The following is a 23343-nucleotide window of genomic DNA, read 5'->3' as shown; positions in this document are numbered from 1 at the left end:
TAGCTTGGAAGCACTTCAGCTCACTCAACTGGTACTAGGCCCTACTCATAAAGCAGGACATACCTTAGATCACTCCTATACTAATCTGGGTAACCTTAAATTTACCAATTCAATCAGGGTCCCCTGGTCAGACCATTATCTGCTACTCTTCACGCTGCCTTTGACAGAACAAGACAGACCTTCAACAACATCTAAGAGAATAACCCGGATATGGTCTAAGCTCCCAGTGGATAACTGGAACCTTAATCTTAGGGAATCCCTACCTAGTTTAAAGAATGACCCTATAGAAGCTAATGCCCAGTTCAACCAGTGGGTAGAAAATTCCCTAGACCTTACCCTCCCTAAATCCCAACTCTCCCACAGACGTGGGGAGAATAAGAAACCTTGGTACACCGAAGAATTAAAGGCACTCAAGCGGTGTTGTAAACAGGAGGAAAGAAAGTGGAGGAAGAACTCCACTCCAGATACAAAGGAGAACTATAAGACTGCTTTCTGCATTTCTGGAGGAAAGGAATGTACTGCACCCTACGCAAACTGGCTTTCGGAGCCTTCAGGGAACAGAGACTGCCCTTATTACGGTGGTAGAGGAGACTAGGAAGATCCTTGACACCGGCTGCAATGCCGCCATACTTCTCTTAGACCTCAGTGCGGCATTCGATACCGTGAATCATAACATCTTGCTGAGAGAAGTAGGGGTTGGGGGGCAAGCGCTCAATTGGCTGCGCTCCTTTCTAACGGAAAGGACCTTCACGGTCTTTGAGGACAACGCTTCTTCACCCCAAATGCGTCTCCAGTGTGGTGTTCCCCAGGGCTCTTCCCTCAGCCCTACACTATTTAATATCTATATGAGGCCTTTGGCTGAGGTGATTCTGCCCTGGGGAGTACAGCTGGTGATGTATGCAGATGATACGCAATTGATCATCTCACTAGCGTCTCAGAATGCCCCCTATAAAAATCTTTCCTCTTGTCTAATGGATATCCACGCATGGATGGATACATCCTTTCTTAAATTGAACGGTGCGAAAACAGAGGTAATGTTACTGGGACAGAAGCCTCCGTCCACCATTGACAACTGGTGGCCACTTTGCCTTGGACAGCCCCCCCCACCAAAAAGCCAAATTAAGAGCCTGGGGGTCTGGCTCGACCCTGCCCTTAATCTTGGAGTACAGGTGCGCAAGGTAGCAGCGATCTGTTATGCATTACTGAGACAACTGAGGAAAACCATTAAACTCCTCCCGTTCAGTTCCAGGAGAATACTGGTACAATCCCTGATATTATCGCGCCTTGACTACTCCAATGCACTCTATCAGGGAGCTCCACAAGGCGCTATTAAAATCCTCCAGACGGTCCAAAACTGTGCCGCACGTCTGTTACTGGACATCCCACGACGGACCTCTGCCAGATCTGGTTTGCGCCAGTTACACTGGCTCCCAGTGCAAAGGAGAGTGGAGTTTAAGTCCTTGACCACGGTACATAAAGCCTTCTATAAGACTGGCCCCGTACTAATTCAAGCCATGTTCTCCCCCTATTGCCCTCAACGGACCCTCAGATCTAATAATAAGAATCTGTTAGTGGTCCCTAAAATAAAAAGAACACGTACAGGCGGGAGACGCTTTTCGCTACAGGCAACCAAACTATGGAATAGTCTTCCTGACTCCATTAGATTGGAACCCAATCATCAAAAATTCAGGAGGCTAGTTAAAACTCACCTGTTTGCCTAACTCTGTGAATGAATGAGCAAAGGGCGCCGGGATGCCAACGGGTAGCTGTGCGCGTAACAAATGTGTAATTCATTCATTCATTCAGATCCCTTATTCCTTATATCCATCTATTGCCTATTGGCTTTGACATAATTATGTGTCCTTTCATCATTTTCAGGTCTGAAGACCTGTAGTAGAGGATGGATCCTGTAGTTCTGACTTTATATTACCTATTGGTAAGGTTTGTGAATGTATTTTGATAGAGCTATGTGTCTATTTCATCCTTTTCGGGCCTACAAGGCCCAGAACCAGAGAGACTCCATTTTGCTTTCTGCCTCTGCAGACTGAGATGTTTGTAGGTCAAGTGTGATGTTTTAGTTATGAGGTGTTGTTCGCTCTTTGCAAACTAGAGAACCGGCCGGAGCTGAATCTTATCAAGAAGTGTCCCTGGGGCTCAAGTCTCTAGACGAAACAAGCAGCTAATCACTGTGAGAGCGTCTGGAGCAGGGAGCCTGGTACATGGATTTGGTGGGAGGAGGCTACTGGCTGGAACTTTCCACTAGGGGAGAGCATTCCATATTAGCGAAGTGCAGAGAGGTGGAGTTGTCAGAAGCAGTTGTGTTCAGATGGATCTTGGAGCGTTCAGATGGATCTTGGAGCAGTCAGATGAATCTTGGAATGGTAGAAGGCAGTTGGTCTTTGGAGCTGAAGAGAGCAGTCAGAGATGATCATTGGAGCTGGAACTGTCAGCTGGAGCTGCCAGTTTGTCAGAATGTATTGAAGCAGTTGCCAGTCTGATGGAAGAGCTTTTGGAGCAGTTGGAGCCAGTGGAGTGAAGCCGTGGTGACAGAGGGAGAGAGCCCTGGTTCCACCAGAGAGAGAGAAACATTCCTTTCTTATAGGGTGAGGTATTCTAAACTAGTTTGCTTTACACTTAATCATTCACTTTCTTTTATTCCCTAGGCTATATTCCCTACTGTATTGTTGCACTGATTAATCCCTTTTCTTTCAGCGGTGTGCAGTCCTGTTATAATCCATTTCCCTTTTTAGCTACTTACAGTTCCTGTCAGCTATATGTGGATGTGTTAGTAATAAAGCTTGATGTATTCCTTAGATGTGTCTACTCTCCTTTACTTTTCAGGCTATGCCTAGATTGCTAGTTATTGTGATGTTATAATTTGCTATTGTGTAATAAAGGGACCCCAGTTCTTAGTGAACTATTGTGTAACTGTTATTTGTTTGGTAAAGTTAACCTTTCTTCTAGTCTGATGCTGTTATGTGGACGGATGCGTTTCCCGTCCGGGTAAGTGGTAACTGAGCAAGGGAGCAGGGAGCAGGGAGCACTTATATCAGAGAATAACCTTTGCATATTGTGATTTGGCCATTCTTGTGTGAGAGGATTGAACTGTCTATCTACCACATAAAATATAATATTACATTCCCAGTAGATATTAGATATATAGAGAAACTTCCCAACAGAGAGAGAGAGAGAGAGAGAGAGAGAGAGCTGAAGGTATTCATAGGACAGAGATTGCCGCTAGAGAGAGTGGCATTAGTGAGAGCATTGATTGTGATCAATGTGTATACCCACATGATTGTGGCTTGTGAGAGCACCGGGAGGATACGGTGTGTAGTGAGATTGCTGCTAGAGAGAGTGGCATTAATGAGAGCATTGATTGTGGTCAAAGTGTATACCCACCGGATTGTGGCTTGTGTGAGCACTGATTGTGGTCAGTGTGTAATGGTAAGTAATCAGAACTGCCCCCTTCACTATGAGTAGGAGGGTAGTATAGTCTGGGCCTAAGTTGCCGCGAGACTGTAAGGTATGAGTGTGGTGTAGAATATGGAATTCCGTAGCAATTAGTGATTGTTTCTAGTAATCCCTATAGATTTAGTGGTGTTTTTGATGATATGAGCTTGTATATTGCTAATTCCCCATCCCCAGGAAGGTACCTAGGTACTTTGGTAAGTAGGCTCTGGGGAGGGAGATGGTTACGTTTCGGCTGGATTGGTGGTGTCTTGGTGAGCTGGTGATATCTGGTCTGAAAATCCGGTCGTTACAGGACTTTAACATGATTACCTACACATAGCATCTGAGCAAAGGGCATGAGATTCCTACAGCCACACACCCTTTAGGTAGAGACTTGAACATGCATATTATCACATACTATCTCCACCTGAACTTGAAAGTCAACATTTTCACACACACTTCATGTGGGGACTTGAACAATATATTTACACACTATTTCAGTAGGCCATGATCATAATTATCTTCACACACTCTGTGGGAACTTGAACTTCATTATCTTCACACACTATCTATGTGGAGACTTGAACACTGTCTTTTCTCACTTTTTCACTCTGGACTTGAATAAGAGTATCTTCATCCACCATCTTTCTAGGGACTTGAACATCCAATAATCATACACTATTTCTATGGGAACAATAAGATCTCTATATATTCACACACTTTCTCATTGTCATTGTGTTATCAGCGTAAGATACCATCTTCACCATATGGCTCTGGATAACATCGGCCAATGGGCGCAGGTAAAGATTTAAAAGAGGCACTTCCCTCTGCAATGGGATAACGTGCAAGGTATGTGGCTTCTCGATGACCTGAAACCAGCGTTTATGAAGGAAGTCTGCAATCCTATCAAAGACTCGACCCCAATACCCTGTGTCCACAATTGATCCAGTAACACAGTATACAAGACTGTATCGAAAGCTGCATTGAGATTTAGCATAATGAGTGCCCCAGATTTCCCTGCGTCAGCCACCTTGAGTAGTGACTCTGTGGCCAGAAGTAACCCTGGGCGTAGTTCGCAAAGTAGCGCTACACGTAGCTACGCGAAGTGCACTTCAGAATGCAGAATGCAGAATGCAGAATGCAGAAATGAAATACACAGAACGTTTGTTCACTCACCGGGGAGGTTTCTAACGTTGCGGTGTTCTCTAACGCCTCACGTTGACACTCACCCGGGATCCATCCGTCTTTCCTTGCTGTCATTTGTTGAATAACAAACTGTTATCAGGAAACACTCTCTCCTTTGTTAATGCACGCCGCCGACTTCAATCAGTTTAAAGTTCACTTTCAATTACGGCAAGCAGGAAAGTGTTTTCACAATGTTTATGGCATCCTGCCTTTTCATATAACAGATTGTTCGTGCTGGGCTCCCTCCCGTGCTACAATATGATTCAAGCAACTGTCCTTGCGAGAGGAGCGCGAATATGCTGGTGCCGGCAGCGAAGTAAGGACAACTTTGTAAATTAATTCCAAGCAATTTTGAAAAAAACGCACGCCACACTCTTCTTGGATAGTTTCACTCACTTTTTAATGACCTCCACCAAATCTCCACCTACGCGTTTCAAACTGCCCGAGTTCTTGATCACGGTAGTTACATTTGTCCTTCCTTACTTTCACCAATTTATACCATAAACACCACTTTTGCAATTATGATGCATTGTGTGTTTGGTAGTGCAATGTTTACATTTTTACTCTTGTGTATTCACAAATTGCCCTGTGTCATGCTATCCACATGGCGGATCATGTTCCACACTGGTCATATGTGTTTTTGTATTTCAGTATGTACACTCCTGGGGAGTGTTTGTTCTCCCAAAAAAAAGAGTGTGTTTAGGGATCAATGCGCTTACCTCAATTTTATCTAAGTCATAAAGTTGATGTTTTTATACTTGTGTATACATGTTTGTTTTTCTGCTGTAAATGTAACTACCGTGATCAAGAACTAGGGCAGTTCGAAACGCGTAGGTGTGAAGGCCTGGCCCTTCTCAGGGGGTCCCAAAAGGACCCCCAAGGGCAACAAAAAAAAATTTAAAAAAATCGTGGGGTACACACACCGTACGTGTACGGTGCGCGTACCGTGCGCGTACCCCGCGATTTAAAAAAAAATAATAATTTGCACTTGGTGGTCCTTCTGGGACCCCCTGAGAAGGGCTAGGGGGTCAGGGGGGTCTCAACCCTGCCCCCTTTTCGCGTTTTCCACTCTTGTTTTGTGCTCTCTTGTGCCTCACTTCTCCTGAGAAACAAGATGGCTGCTCAGGTGGTCCCAGAAGGATAATGACATATATAAACGGTATCCGCTAATAGAATTAGCATTTACAAAACCTTTGAAATTTATTGAAAAAAATATAGGTTTCACGCCTGATATAGTTAGGAATTAGCATTTAAAAAACCTTGCAAATTCACTGAAAAAAACATAGGTTTCAAGCATTCAACCATTCTGTCATTGGGCTATACTTGGGCTACATCTGGGTGATATTTGGGCTACATTTGGGCTCTTTTGTCTCTGGTGGCCATCTTGGGAGACTGCATGTCGGAATTTTTTAATGAAATAGAAGAGGATTTGAAAAGTCACTCAAAATGTGCCCTAATTTTTCTTTCTGCAGCACTAATCATACTTTCTATGGCAAAATATACCCCCCTCATTTTGTTCCTTTTTAAAGTAAATGTTTTAAGAGTTACCACTTTATTCCAATCAAGATGGCTTCAGGTGTGCCATACCTTTGTAATAAGTAGGACTGTTAGCGCTCGAGTTGTTCTTTAGAACACTCTAGGAGGCTGCAGTAGAACACAAAGGAATCAACTGACAGTCTCTGTCCTTGTTGAATGTACATGTTTTACTGAGAATGTCAGACTTCATTCTCACATGACTGAGAAAGATAATGCGAATTTACAGAAAATATGCTTTCAGTTTAGCTTTTAGATCCCCTTCCAAACCACTGTGGGAAAAGCATGAGATAATAGTTTTCTTTCAAACATGATTCATGATATCCCAGCAGAAGGCTTTTTCACATGGTAAAATCACCTTAGAACACACCACAATTCCTAAAATGAGTATGGTTTTTTGAATGAATTTTAAAGGTTTTTTAAATGCTAATTCCTAACTATAAAAGGCCTAAAACCTATGGTTTTTTCAGTGAATATATATATCCTACTGGCGGTCCCAAGTAGGTAGTTATAGTTAGGACCTAGCTACCATAGGAAATCCGTAACATTCTATTGGGAATAACTCTGGCGCCGGTTGAGGAATTTGCGTGTAATTTTCCAAACCTTTGGCCAGCTCCGCTCTGCTCCTTCCCTTAAAGTTTCAGGGGGATTCGTGAAGTGGGGGCTGAGAAAAAAGGGGGGTCCCAAAACGTGTTTTCCCCATATTACTTTCCATAGGACGGTCTGACAAGTCTACAGCCCGAACCGCTGAACGGAATTACACCAAACTTGGCAAAATTGTAGGGACAGGTACGCAGATGTGCCTTTGCTATGTTTGGTGAAAATTGCTCCAGTGGTTTTTATGAAAATTAACTTCTAAAACACATATATATCTATAGGCGTGCTCCGAGCGCTCACTGGTACGCGTACCGGGGAGCGCACTCGGTGCGCTACGGGAGTGCGCGAGCGGAAAGCTGATTGGCTGTCGGATGTCTGTCAACATTCTAAACAGTCCGGAGAGTCCGCCATCTTGTGTCTCGGTAAAATCGATACACCTGAGGTGAAAATAAAAAGAGGGAAATGATTAAAAGGGGGCACGGTAGACACCCCCTGACCCCGTAGGTTTTCTGAGGGGGGACTAGAAGGACCATGAAGGGCAAAAAAACGATTACTATTTTTTTAAAATTTTCGCGGGGTGAGCGCTGGGTGCGTTCCCAGGTGCGCTCTCCGGTACGCGCACCCTGAGCGCACAAAAACAGTGTAAAAAAATAGAGTAAAGAATTTGTAAAGAATACAGCTCTTTTTGGGGAATTGGAGGTAGTTCTAAAAATAACTGTTTTTACTTCTTTTTAGGTTTTCTTTGTAAACAAAAACAAAAACAGGGAATGTCAAACTGCTCAACAGGAGCAAAAACAAGTAAAAATTAGGGCTGGGGACGGCAGCGGTGGTTTTCCCTTGTACGTACTATGTTCATGATACTTTGCTCTCCGTAACTAAGCATTTCATCACAGTCTTTACATTTTATAGTGATGCCATGAAAAACAGGCTGAATGTTAGGAATCAACAGCTCAGTTCTCCCTCTCACGTTTGATGTAGTTGGTCCTCCAGTAGATGTGGAAGCACCATCCCTTGGGGGATTTCGTGCCAGGGCCCTGACACTCTCCCGGGCATAGTTCTGGGGGTGCCTCCTCTGAACGTGCCGAATCATTGACGAGTTTCCAAAACTGTACTTCCTTGTAGGATCACCCCGTAAAAGCACAGTTTTGCAAATTTTGCACTCCACTTTTGGAGAATTCACCTTTTTTTCACCTGGTGGTATGGTGAAAAACTTCCAAATAAAGTGCTCCTTCACCTTGGGCTCAGGAGGCACCTCCTCAATGAAATCATTGGAGTCCTCACTGCTGCTGGGTGGTCTAGCAGCCATTGTTTTCACAAAAAGGAAGAACAGAAAAGAACAGGTCTTGCTGTCTCCAAAGTGAAAGAAGAAGTGAAGGAAATGGGTGGGGTTTTCATCAGTTGTAAAAAAAACTGTTAACAACCAATGAAAAGAGTTATTTTAAGGTCACATGACTTGACGCGCTCACGCTGCGCGCACCGGGGGCGTTTACGCGGCGCGAACGTAGGCGCTTCCTGGGGCGCTTACGCGGCTCGTACGTAGGCACTTACGGGGGGCGCTTAAAGTTATAATACGGGTATTTACAATCAAAAATACTACTTTTATAAGTATGCTACTGAATGTCTTGCATTATTATTTAGTTAAATACATACTTTTTTTTTCGGCATGCGGTAATAGCGCTCTCGCTGCGCTCTCGGGTGACCTTACCGGTGCGCGCACCCTGAGCGCCCCAAGACAATATAATTTAAAAAAAAACCTACATGAAAAATACATTGAAAAAATTATTTGTGTGAAAAAAAATTAATAGTTATAAAAAACAGGTAGTTAAAAAAAAATTCCGTTTAAAAATCGTATGTTACAAACTCGATATACAAAGGAATTAACTTTTAAAAAACCTTTGAAATTCACTGAAAAAACCATAGGTTTCACAATCATTATAGTTAGGAATTAGCATTTAAAAAACCTTTGAAATTCACTGAAAAAACCATAGGTTTCACAATCGTTATAGTTAGGAATTAGCATTTAAAAAACCTTTGAAATTCACTGAAAAAAACATAGGTTTCACAATCGTTATAGTTAGGAATTAGCATTTAAAAATCCTTTGAAATTCACTGAAAAAACCATAGGTTTCATACCAGTTATAGTTAGCTAAACATTTTACTCATACAAAACCATTGAAATTCCCACGTTATAGTTAGTTGGACTCACTATAACTTGCGCGCCCGAAATCCACTGCTGATGATGTCACATATTACATCATTCATGACATGGTCAGTGACATCACTGATGACATCACTGATGATATCTCAAATGACATCACTGATTACATCACTGATGGCTTCTCAATTGACATCACTGATCTCATCACTGATGACATCATCACACGTGATAATACGATGCACATCCTCACACTCTAATATAACCTTTGATACACCCAGTGTTAAATACAGACTACCATTCTTGAAACCATTGACACACCAATACCAGTAACTACATACGCACTCACTGATTCCTAGATCCACACACACATCCACTCTTTCACCCATACAATTACTCATACATACAGTCATTCATCAAAACAACACTATCATATGCACTCATACACCTATACAGAGACTCACACATTGGCACTCTTCCATGGAGTTACTCACACACCTAGTCAGTCATGCAAACAATCAATCACACTCCTATTTCCTCATCTATACAGTTATACACACAACAACGTACTTATTCAAACATATACTAACACATACTCTCTTATACAATCACTGATACAAGTACACATTGATCCATACAGCCACTCGCACAAACCCTGGCTCTTATGTATAGTTATTTATATATGCCAACTCTCATATGCACTGTTTTACATATGTACTTACTTGGACATGTAGCACTGAGATATCCATTCACTCACCAACACACCCATGCACACAGTCAACTGCCCATGCAGCTGTTTTCACATGCACTCTTGAACCCATACACCAAGTGAATCAACTGCTCACACATCTATGCACAGAGTCACACACCTCCCAGCCACCCCCACACACACTCACCCTCACATACAAATACTTGGGCAACCAATCAATTATCCATATAGCCACTCATATAGCTACTGATCAACACATGCAGCAGCTTACACAACAAAAGACATAATGATGCACACATTCAGACAGTTTAGTAACTAACCCATGCATTCAGTAAGACACATTTAATCACTCACTGATACAGTCAGTCACGCATCTACTAAATCCTTCATCCACACACTCATACATACACTCATTCTTCAATATGTAAAACATATTTTAACTTTACAGAAACACACATTCACCGGATAATGTCATCAGTGATGTCATCAGTGATGTCATTTGAGATATCATCAGTGATGTCATCAGTGATGTCACTGACCATGTCATGAATGATGTAATATGTGACATCATCAGCAGTGGATTGCGGGCGCGCAAGTTATAGTGAGTCCAACTAACTATAACGTGGGAATTTCAATGGTTTTGTACGAGTAAAATGTTTAGCTAACTATAACTGGTAAGAAACCTATGGTTTTTTCAGTGAATATATATATATCTATATATATATATATATATATATATATATATATATATATATATATATATATATATATATATATATTCCAGCGAACTCGTCCCAAAGTCCACAAAAACTGCAACAATCCTTCACAGTTACGGACAGACGAAGAGAGGAACCCAGAAATGGTGCCAACAAGTGATTTTATTTCAGCTCAATCTTGCTCAGCATGCCCGCCATTACGCGTTTCGACAGTATACACTGTCTTGATCACATGATGTGATCGCAAAGTTACATGGGATTTTATCCAGTTTGGTCATAGACACAAAAGGTGGACTAGATTATAACCACCACGTTAAACACATAGCGTTCTTTCAAAAGGGTACATGGAAACAATAAAGGGACTATCATTAATATTGGTATAATCCATTTCCATCTTGAATATAACCCATAGTGGGTAAATAAACTGAAGTATATACATGTGCAAATACGCAAATAAATATCATGTACAAAAAAACTTCATAAATATACACATATAAATATATAAATATATAATTCATTTAAAACCATTGTTGAATTTCATGATTATCAAGAGGATATTGTTTCACCAACCCTTTTTGAAAAACCGTTTGAAGAATATATCCCAAGTGGGAATTTCCAGAAAAGTGTCATGTGCTGTATGTAAACAGAGACCCTGTGCAAACATTTCCAATTCCCATATTGTAACAAGGAGCAGCCATCATAGCAAAAATTGCAAATAAAGAATATATTGAAAGTGATTAAGTGCAAATGTCTCAGTTTCCTTAAAAAGGGAGGAGCCCCTCCCTGTTTCATATTTATAACTTTGACAGATATAAATACACGGCAGCAACCCGAATAATGCAAAACAATACTATTGACTACAAATTTTGCAATTTATATTTGGAACAGTTCATTCTAACAACAAAACAGTATGATTAAGTCAAGCTCTGGTATAGGTTCACCCCGTTTTCTGATAAGAACTACAAACAAGTGTATAGGTCCTCACTGGCGTTAAGACCTCCAGGGGCACGACTGTTGAGTTCTAGGATGTACCTAGTTTCAAGTACCCTGAGCAGCCCATCCCTATTACCCCCTCTCTTCAGGGGTGGCACACAATCTATCACAAAATAGACAAGATGTTTGGGATCACTCCCGTGTACCGCCTGAAAATGGCGTGCCACAGGGTAGGCTTGTTCCTTATTTGTGATTGCCCTCAAGTGCTGCAGTATTCTCCTGTGAACCGGCAGCCGGGTACTCCCTACATACCTAAGTTCACAGGGGCACTGCAGCACATAAACGGCAAACTCCGTTTTGCAAGATAACTGTTTAGTTATCAGAACTGGATCTTCCTTGAAAGGGATGAAATAACGTGTTGTATTGCATCCGTTTTTACAGGCTTTACAGCTGGAACATTTCAGGAACCCTTTCTTTAAATTCATAAAGGTCTTAGATATTGGGGGTTCCAGATGATTTTTCACTAGCCTGTCAGACATGGAGGTAGATTTCCTAAAGGAAAACTCTGGCCTTCTGCCAACTGAACCCCCAATGACGGGATCCCCCGTCACTAGGTTCCAGTTACGGCTGAAAATCCGCCTGATTTCCCTATGTTGCTGATTATAGGTAACCACCACTCTCGAGCTATCTTTGGGTACAACGTCTGACTCCATAACATTCTTGGATTTGGGCACTAGAATCTCTGCCCTGATCAGATTATTGGCTCGTTCCATGGCCCTTTTGACCGTTTTAGCTGAATATCCACGTGCCAAAAAGCGTAAACGGCTTTCATCCATAGCCCTAGTGCACTGCCTCTCATCACTACAAATTCTTTTGATGCGAAGCATCTCCCCAAAGGGGATGCTTTGTATCAAGTGATGCGGGTGTTGACTTCCTGCGTGCAAAATAGAGTTACCAGCAGTTGGCTTTCTATAAAGTCGTGTTGCTAATTTACCTTCATGTACATAGACTTCTATATCAAGGAAGCATAGTTGAGTTTTACTCATAGAGGATGTAAATTCCAAGTTCAAATCATTTCTGTTTAACTTTTCTACAAATTCCTGGGCCTCCAGCAAGGTACCCTGCCAAATGAGAAAGAGGTCGTCTATATATCTCAAATAGACTGGTACATTCCTCTCTATGATGGCCTGATGCTGTACCATGAGGACCTGTTCCTCCCACCAGCCCATGTGCAAGCACGCTAGGCTGGGAGAAAAACAGGCCCCCATAGCGACCCCTCTAACCTGCTGATATACCTGACTATTGAACAAAAAATAATTTTGCTCCAGACAAATTTTGATCATTGCAGTGAGCATGGAATTATGAGCAGAAAAATTCATAGGTCTTCTATTCAGGTAATAGTTTACAGCCCTAATACCGTCCAAATGACGTATAGACGTGTACAGGGATGTAACATCCAAACTTATGAGTATACAGTTTTCATTCCAAACAAAATTGTCCAATTTTCTAACAAAATCTGAAGAATCCTGTACATAGGAGTCCAAGCCTTTAACACTGTCCTGTAAAAAATAATCTATGTAGGTTGACATCTTTTCCGTGGAACTGTTAATTGCAGAAATTATAGGTCTGCCAGGAGGGATTTGTGTGTTTTTGTGGACCTTTGGAAGCAAATAAAAAGAGGGTATAACAGGGAATTCTTTCTTCAAAAATCCAAGCTCCTCTTTAGTTATTAAATTGCCACATTTCCATGCAATTAGTTTGGCATTCTGATCTTCCCATGCCAACTTTACTGCTCCCAAATTACTTCTCCTGTAACAAGAATGGTCTTGTAATTGCCTATCCGCTTCTTCTATATACATTTGGCGAGGCCATAATACAATATTTCCACCCTTGTCCGCTTGGCGGACAAGGATGCTGTTGTCAGACTCAAGCTTTTTAACCAAGGTGTTGTAGCTCTGGTTTAATTTATTGATCACTCCCCGTTTTTTATTTGTGGTGATATAGAGCTGTTTTAAATCTTTGGTTATCAAATCTTGGTATACATCAATATTGTCATGAGGCAATATGGGGAGAAATACTGATTTGGGTTTGAAAGGAGTAGTCCCCACTATTTGATCAACTCTTGATCTCACCAAAGGCAACATTGTCGTGGGGGTTATTTCCTCCTGCAATCCCCATATTTCATCAAAGTCCTCTCTTTCCCCTGCTTGTAAGGTGATTGCATCCATATCAACTGCCCCAGGTTTCTTTTTCCTCGCCGGTTGTAATTCAAAATACTTTTTCAGTTTTAACTTTCTCACAAAACGGAATGCATCCATCCTTGTGTCTGCATAATTAAAGTTGCACGGGGGACAATATGACAAACCAAGACTCAAAATATTGGCCTCCTTTTCCGTCAATTTCAATGTGGACAAATTCATTATTGTGTGGGGGCTGCCGCCTGTGTTTTTGCCGTTTTCTTGCTGTTCCAGCGGTTTTTCTTTTGGTTGTTGTTTGTTTTTGGCTTTGTTGCACCATCTCCTTTCCCCTCGTTTCCTATTGGCCCTTTGACGTTTGGACCGCCAGTCTGCCCTCTGGATCTCAGTGTGTCCCGGCGATCTTGACACATGCAACTCATTTCTTGGGCCTTGGAGAGTGCTGTAAACCCCAACGGCATACTTCTTGCCCCTTCATTTTCTGACTCACTGCCCACAGAACTCGCATCAGAAGAGGATGGAACATTCGGGACATTATCAGGCGCGGCTACACGAGTTTTTCTAGCCCTCGCCTTGATATTTTCATAGCGCTTGGCGTATGTGAAGATTTGCCCATGTAAATAATCCAAGCGGTCCCGCTCGAATTTATAGGCTTTACGTTTTTTTATAATGTCCTCTTCCTTGCTTAATCTCGTTTGCATCTCCACTCGCATTTTGTCCGTCGCTTCACTCGTTCCCATACCTTCAATTTCCTCTTCTAAAGCTTCTATTTGCGCCTGCAATTTGCAGCGGTCTGATTCTGCATATTTTACCAATATTTTCATTAGTTTTGCTGATGACTCTAGGTTTGCCTCTGCCCACTCAGTGAGCATGTCCGGGTGTCTCATAACTAGGGGCTAAGCTGATTCGTAACCCTCTAGGAACCCGTCCTTCCTGTAGGTACATGGTTAAAGACTTATTCTCTCACCATTTGGACTGTTCTTTAATTTTCAATTTTTCAAGCTTTCTGTAAAGATCCCGAATTGTCGGGTTTGCATTTGTAACGGTTGTCGCTGACCGCGTAGAGTCAGTACCCCCAGCCGGAGGTTGTACAAACACGAGGCCCGCCGCCTCTTCTCTGCTCCGCAATACATCCGCGGACATGCTTATGCTGTAACTTTCTTGTAATCAGAGCCACACTCGTTTAAGCGGAAAAGACGTTCACTGAAGGCAAATACACTTGCTGACTCGTGAACGCCACTCCAGGCACACTCCCCACCGGACAATCTTCCTCGCCTACCTTGCAGGATTACCGCTGTACACTTGGTCTTCTCCAAACCTAGCGCCGCGATTCCGAAAACCAAGGCAGGATTCTTCAGCGTCCGGGGGTTACAGGCGGCTAACTTCAAGCCGAAGTACGTAGAGACAGTCCCACAAGGAAACTCTCAGCTTCCCGCCGCCAAACCACTTCAAAAGGGGAGGGGTTCCTCTCGCACCAACGGAAGCCTCCAGGTGCAATGTATTCCAGCGAACTCGTCCCAAAGTCCACAAAAACTGCAACAATCCTTCACAGTTACGGACAGACGAAGAGAGGAACCCAGAAATGGTGCCAACAAGTGATTTTATTTCAGCTCAATCTTGCTCAGCATGCCCGCCATTACGCGTTTCGACAGTATCCACTGTCTTGATCACATGATGTGATCGCAAAGTTACATGGGATTTTATCCAGTTTTGTCATAGACACAAAAGGTGGACTAGATTATAACCACCACGTTAAACACATAGCGTTCTTTCAAAAGGGTACATGGAAACAATAAAGGGACTATCATTAATATTGGTATAATCCATTTCCATCTTGAATATAACCCATAGTGGGTAAATAAACTGAAGTATATACATGTGCAAATACGCAAATAAATATCATGTACAAAAAAACTTCATAAATATACACATATAAATATATAAATATATAATTCATTTAAAACCATTGTTGAATTTCATGATTATCAAGAGGATATTGTTTCACCAACCCTTTTTGAAAAACCGTTTGAAGTTATAGTGAGTCCAACTAACTATAACGTGGGAATTTCAATGGTTTTGTACGAGTAAAATGTTTAGCTAACTATAACTGGTAAGAAACCTATGGTTTTTTCAGTGAATATATATATATCTATATATATATATATATATATATATATATATATATAGATATAATCTTTTTTTTCCTGAGTGCTTCCTGATTGCCAGTGGTACGTGTTTGAGGCGATGCCACATTACACCTCTAAAAATTTCACTTCTCACAGGTAGAATGGACCAGCACTCAAATCTCTGGAATTATCCAATTTAATTCAAAGGCAGCATTCGGGAGGACATATGTTTATACAGATTTTTATTGAGCAGGAGCCTAGAAAGAGCCCCAAGAGCAGGTGTAAGGAATACTTTGAGAGAAAGAAGAGCTTTGTGAGTAGAGGACCATTTCATTCTTGAATTGTAATGACAAACATTATATAGATGTGACAGTTCTTCTATTGTAATCATCCTAAAGTATCAGAACAAATCAGTATGTGGAGTTTATTGCAATCAGAAATACAGTTGTATCTTCTTAATGGAGACTAGAGTTGATAAGATGGGTGTTAGAAAAGAAAATGAGAACTCTGATACTTGGATTTTTAAGGAAGTGTGAACCTTCCTGGATGAATACAGTTTAAATCAGTTAATGCTGCATTTGAAGTGGGATTCTTAGATATGGGATACTTACAGTCTATCTCTAGTGGTGGCTTGAGCCCCACTATTATCACATCATCTCATCTCATGAGCATATATAAAATGCACATTCACACCTGAGAGTACTTGTTGCTGAATACCATATGTTTTTAGTTATCCAAGTAAATAATACTTATTGTATAGACCTTGGAAGGAATAAAGGCTGAGTGGTCGCACCAGGATTCAGATATGTGAGAGAGTGGTCAAACACATTTTCCTCAAGTGGATTACTTCATTTAATAAGCCATCAGACTAATACAATCTGTATGGGTTCTTCAGCACACCTATCCTTGCAGACATCATGATGGAGACTTGAATATGACTGTAATCACACATTTACACTGTGGGCACTTAAACATCAATATAATCGCATAATATCTCTATGAATCCTATTATTCACACACTATCTCTGTGGGAACTTGGACAGGTCTATAATCACACACTATCTCTGTGGGGACCTCTACATCTCTATAATCACACACTATCTCTGTGGGGACCTGGGAATGTCTATAACACACTATGTCCGTGGAGACCTGGGCATGTCTATAATCGCACACTATCTCCGTGGGGACCTCGACATCTCCATAATCACACACTATCTCTGTGGGGACCTGGGCATTTCTATAATTACACACTATCTCTGTGGGGACCTCAACATCTCTATAATCACACACTATTTTTGTGGGGACCTGGGAATGTCTATAATCAAACACTATTTATGTGGGGACCTGAGCATGTCTATAATCACACACTATGTCTGTGGGGATCTGGGCATGTCTATAATCACACATTCTCTTTAACAACCATGGTAATACTATAGTCACAAACCATCTCTGTGGGGACTTGAGCATTCCTGTATTTACACACAAGCTCTGTTTTGGCTTGAGCATCATCAGCTTCGCATTCCCTCTATGGGGCTTTGTGAATACTAATAAGTAGTAAAGTTAGACTTTTGGTCTAAGTTTACATTGTTGAAAATGTAAAGTAGATAAGTTACATTTTTTTCTAAGTTTACAATTGTGAATTGGGCCCTATTTTAATGAGGACTTAAACACAATCCTCTTCATGAACTATATCTGTGGGGACTTAAACATCGCTATAATAACACACTATATTTGTGACAGCTTGAAAAAAACTATAATAAAACACTATCTATGTGGGAACTTGAACATTACTATAAAAACATATCATCTCTGTGGTGACGTGAGCATTCCTGTAATCAAACACAAGCTCTGTTTTGACTAGAAGCACTAGGGGGTGCCAGGAGGCACAGGGTTAAGACTGATTTGCATATAGATGGGTATGAACTGGGGTGACAAAGTGAGCTAAAGAACGATGATGGATTCAACCCACATCTGTGACTGGGGGTGAGTGACTGAAACATTTCAGCACTCCGTCCATAATCTCCTTGTGTTTGAATTGTTCGTCCTAAGTTGGCAGGGTAGGCCCAGGTGTGGGTCCCTTGCTCACTTTGCCACTGGATTCAAGCTAGCCTGGTTGATGAGGGGTGTTACCCTGAAACTGGTCACAGGATGCTTGTTTCCAGTAACGGGAAGACCTGGCTTGGCAGTTTGGGTTGGACTGTTCCCAATGAGGCACATGGTCAACACTGATTTGCAAATAGCTGGGTCAGAACTGGGGTGGTGAAGTGAGCTAAAGAACAAGGATGGATTCAACCCAGATCCTTGACTTGGAGTGAGTGACTAAAAAGTTTCAGCACTCCGTCCATCATCTCCTTGTGTTTGCTTCGACTTGGTCAGCTTAACATTCTCTGTATGGGGCTTTGTGAATATTGCAAAGTAGTAAAGTTAGACTCTTGGTCTAAATTTACCTTTTTGAATCGGGCCCTATTTTAATGAGGACTTAAACACAATCACCTTCATGCACTATCTCTGTGGGGACTTGAACAACAATGTAATTACACACTATCTCTGTGGGGACTTGAACATCACTATAATAACACACCATCTCTGTGGGGACTTGAACATCTCTATGATAACACACCATATTTGTGGGGACTTGATCATCACTGTAATAACACACTATCTCTGTGGGGACTTGAACATCACTATAATAACACACCATCTCTGTGGGGACTTGAACATCTCTATGATAACACACCATAGTTGTGGGGACTTGATCATCACTGTAATAACACACTATCTCTGTGGGGACTTGAAAATCACTATAATAACACACCATCTCTGTGGGGACTTGAACATCTCTATGATAACACACCATAGTTGTGGGGACTTGATCATCACTGTAATAACACACTATCTCTGTGGGGACTTGAACATCACTATAATAACACACCATCTTTGTGGGGACTTGATCATCACTGTAATAACACACCATCTCTGTGGGGACTTGAACATCTCTATGATAACACACCATCTTTGTGGGGACTTGATCATCACTGTAATAACACACTATCACTGCGGGGACTTGAGCATTCCTATAATTACACACAACCTCTGTGTGGACTTGAACATCATTAGCTTCACACTATTTATAATGGAATTTAAGCGTTGAATGTACATACTATTTCTATGGAGACTTAACCGCATCGCTGCGGCGGCTTTTCCCGCTGTGCGCGGCAAATTCGAAATTACCGCGTTACGTGACGAGCTGGCCTTGTCATCCGCGCAGGACAGGTAAGCGCGATGACGAGCCCAGCTCGTCAATAGCCTCGAAGGGGTTAAACACAATGATCTTCACCTACTATCTCTGTGGGGACTTGAAAATCTATTTTGGCAAAAATGTAAGCAGCTAATTAAGCCCTGGGTTCCACTTGACCATATTCCTTAATTCCATATGTTAATTTCTTTGTGTTAGTTCCCTTATCTCCTAAGATTGTATGCACTGATAAATAAGGTAAATATAGCATTAAGACTCTTTCTTTAAGCATGATATGATATTTTTTGGCACACTAACATACTCAGTCTTAAATGTATACACCTAGTATATATGCAGCAATTCATATATGAATAAAATATAATGTTGCTTGTGTATATTGTTGATAAAATAAACATTTAGCCATGTGCCTTTGACTGTATTCAATCACAACTAGTGTTACGGACTAGGTCCCCACAAGGATGGTAGCACATGTTCGAGTCCCCACAAGGATGGTGCTGTGCGCACGATTAAATAACAATATATTAGCAAATTTGAAGCAGGATCCTGTATCCTGAATTTTTTCTTAACATTTTTCTGTTATTAGTGTGTTGTAAAAACATTGGGAAAGGTTAGTCCCCACAAGGCTGGTATTCACACATAGTCCCCACAAGGATGGTAACACGTGTAGGTGTGGCTTTGTCTGTGTGTGTGGCTTTGTCTGTGTGTGTGGCTCCGTGTGTGTGTGTGGCTCGGTGTGTGTGTGTGGCTCTGTGTGTGTGTGTGTGTGGCTCTGTGTGTGAGTGGCTCTGTGTCCGCTAATACTCTCTACTACTCTCTAATGCTCACCTATTGCCATTGTAAATGACAATACCATTTATTTATGTTTTTAAAAAAACTAAAAATGACAAAAATGCCATTTGCAATGCCAATAGCTCTAACTTTAATAAAGCCAGGACCGTTGCATTGTAAATGCTTGTTTTACCTGTATGCCGAGTAAGGCATTGTTAAAGCATATTTGCAGTAGCCGCTATTGTTGTAATATCCCAAAAATTGAATTATCCAACCTCAAGTAAAAAATTATAGACTTATACCTTAAATTAACATAGATTGTAAATTACATGCCAAAACAGGTTGAAACCACTTTTACAAAACCTAATTCACCTCTCACAGATGGGCGTCTTGGAGGGAAGATTTTCCAGTGACAACAACAGCCACTTCTGACAGGTTATTGAAAAAGCTAACCTAATACATTCCCCCCAGAGTCCATTGCCTTAGAGGCAAAAAATGCATTGATTTGATAAAGTTGAATGGCCATTCTAACAGCTATCCTACATGTTTGTAGAACAACTTTTCTGTACAAATATGGCCCACAATGCTAAAGTGAGAGCAAACAAGTCCCTATCAATTCACCCAATCTAGACCAGGGTTCTCCAAAGTCGGAACAATGGGTTTTTGGAGCACAAAAGCTCAAATAAAGTCTAAGTTATGTAAATCACAAGATGCACAAAGCGAAAATAAACATTGGGGCTCTTGTAGTTCTTGTCTTTATTTTTGTCACATTCCAATCCCTTGTGCCAACGCGTTTCGCCGTGGTTGGGTTAACCTGCGGCTTCATCAGGGCTGGAAATAATACAGAATATTGCATTTGTAAATCACAAACCAGTCCTTTAAATCCATGTTGTTAGAGCCCACAACATTGCAACCAGGGCAAAGGAACTATTGATGCCAGTACCTTAGACTTCTCAATAGTTTTAGTGCTTGATGGAGTAGAGGAAAGTTTCTTGGTATTTTACAGAGTATGCGAGGCAAGGTATCAATCAGATATTATCTATCTCAAGATCGGCATATGTAATCAAGGCAAAAAGTCCTACCTCGCTGGAGTTTTTCTCGCTAGTTATTTCCGTCCTCAAAGGTTTATAAGTCAGTCACAGCTTCAGAATTTATTGATAAGTTTCCACTTTGACAATCAGATATATGAAGCGAATAAAGTCTAGAACAGAATCAAGTAATGTCCTGATTAGTATCATTTGTCCCCAGTATATAAACAATGTCCAAAAAGTATCACCACGTATGCTGGGGCCTCAAAAGTCGGTCCTGGATGGCCGGATCCACGTCAGATTTTTAAGATAAATGTAGTTATCTAAATGGGGATAAGCTAACAACCTGGCATGGATCTGGCCCTCCAGGACTGACTTTGGAGAACCTGGAGACCAAAGGACGAGAGAGGGATGCAGATGCCTCTATGATCCTTGTTCTTCCTTTTGACATCTGAACCCTTGCTACAGTCCTGTAAATTGAATTGTATTGTATTGCATTATATGTTTACAAGCCTTATGTGGGGCACCGAAGTGCTTGCCTACATGAGTAGCATGCTTCACTGTGTAGGGTAAGTGGTTGCAAGGATGTGGTCTTTGTTTTGACCCTATGTTGGAAGTGTTTCTATGTTGTGTGTGCTAACCGCCAAGGTGTGGTGAACGTGTTATGGGATGTAGCGTGTAGCAGTGTGTTGTAAGATGAAATGTGAAAAACAGACACTCAGTTTTATGGTTTTCAGTATGCTGGTAGCTTTGCAGAGATCTGCTGGTCTCTTTCTGGTATTTCATACGATATAGCATGCTTTGTTGTTTACTGTACTGAGTTGTCCAATCTGGTATAACTGTCATCCTAAGCTGCCACAGCTGGAGGGAGAGAGAAGTGAAGAAATCTGTTGGGACGTTCTTAATATTATTCCATATCGGAGTGTCTTTGTGTGATGTAAAGGAGTAGTCTTGTTGTATAGATATTTTGGACCTGCAGTGTTGTACTTTATTAACGTCCTCTGTCCAGCAATGTGTGGCAAATCTCTTCAGTTATTCCATGCCACTTCACTTGGTGATGGACAACCCTCATAGCGTAATGACCTATGCAGACTTAGGAGGTATATATTATAATTGGTTGCTGACTGCTGCATATTATGGTTTAAGTATTATTGTGGGCGACAACTGTTATATATGCCAGTAGGTAACTATATAATGCCAAGGCAAACCGTAGGTAAGCCCTTCTTAGCTTACCTGCATCTAGAAAACAGTTTGCTGGTTGAAATGTTTCCTCTTCAGGGCTGTAAGGTGAGGATTGCGTTTGAGGGTGCAACTGTTTTCTGGGCTCTGTTGCTGGGATGTTCGGTGCAGTTTTCTAATGCTGGCTGGTTGTGAGTTCTAGAGCTTGGCAGCTTGCACTGAAAAAAATAGTGCCTCTTACAGATTTCTTATGGTAAGATGGTATGATAAGTGGTGCAAGAGTGGTGTGCAGTGTTCTGTTTAGTTTGTATTTGCTTAAATTTAACTTGAAGGTATAGCAGTCCTTTTACGTTGGAAGCTTTGAGTACAACACAGAGTGCCTTGAACAATGCCCTACTAGCTACAGGTAGCTAGTGAAGCGATTGCAGGACAGGAGTCATGCCTTCCCTTGGGTGAAGAAGACCTGCAGCAGCATTTTGCTTAAGTTGTATTTTGTATATGATGAATGAAGGTGTGCCCATGTAAAGGCTGTTGGCAAAGTCAAGCTTGGAGATTATGAGTTTGAGGGAGACTTGCAGTTTAAGTTGTGTGCAAGTTCTGGGAGGTGTGACGTAGTGTTTTCATTCTGGAGAAGGCACTTTAAGTGATGCGGTTAGCACACACTTTCAAGGATGGGTCTGAATCCATGGTTACTTCAGGTTTCTAACTTCTCTTGAAGTTGTTGGAGGTGCTTGAAGTTACTTAGGCCATATGGCGGTAGGCTACTACTTTTGCCGTTATCTGCAGGTCCTAAACTCTGTTTTTGCGGTATTGAGCTTTAGATGGTTATTTATCAACCATGTGTTTATGGCACGAAGGCAGCGATTGAGTTCTAAATTGTAGAGGTCTTCGGGCTCTTGATTTTTAAAATGATCAGGGTGTCATCTGCAAAGTTGTAACAGGTGAGGTTGGACGATTTAATCAAATTTGGTAAGGGAGTTCGGTAGATATTGAATACTAGAAGGGAGATTATGGATGGCATTTACGATCTGTAACCTAAATACAATACAGACACAAATGTGCAACCTGGCATGAAGTGGTGTGCTTTCTGACTCCATATACCGGTTTACATAAACTTCCACTGTTGAATAAACATACTCTTGTAAGTGTTGAGAAAAGTAGGACCATTTTCACTTTTCAGTTGGTCATGTGCTTGTTTATCTGTGGCAATAAAGCAATGGAGTTGATTCACAAAAGCATTTTTGAGTATGGGAAGTAGTTTTACAGAAGCACTCTTTTACGTTCTCCAACATGTTCTAGTGAATCAACCCTGAATATAAAACTGCGGCTTATGCAGACATTATCATAGATTTCTCTGCAAAAGCAAACTAAGCAATACCATCTCGCTTTCATAACATTAATAAAATTAGCCAAGGTGTTAGGATATAAATTTAACAGGGACAAGGTAAGTTTGCCCTTCAACATAAAATGTACCCTGGACGTTTTTGAGCATTCTGCCATTAGCAGGCAAGCC

The 23343-nt window shown here is 41.4% G+C and overlaps 1 protein-coding gene across 1 annotated transcript in view; it reads right to left on the bottom strand.

The window, feature by feature from the left end:
- Nucleotides 1–23343, bottom strand: part of POLR1E (RNA polymerase I subunit E) — a 257444-nt gene that overhangs the window by 198206 nt on the left and 35895 nt on the right. The window lies entirely within an intron of this gene.

The sequence above is a fragment of the Lissotriton vulgaris genome, chromosome 3_1, assembly GCF_964263255.1.
Source record: "Lissotriton vulgaris chromosome 3_1, aLisVul1.2, whole genome shotgun sequence".
NCBI classification, from domain to species: domain Eukaryota; kingdom Metazoa; phylum Chordata; class Amphibia; order Caudata; family Salamandridae; genus Lissotriton; species Lissotriton vulgaris.
This window is presented reverse-complemented; position numbering and strand designations above follow the sequence as displayed.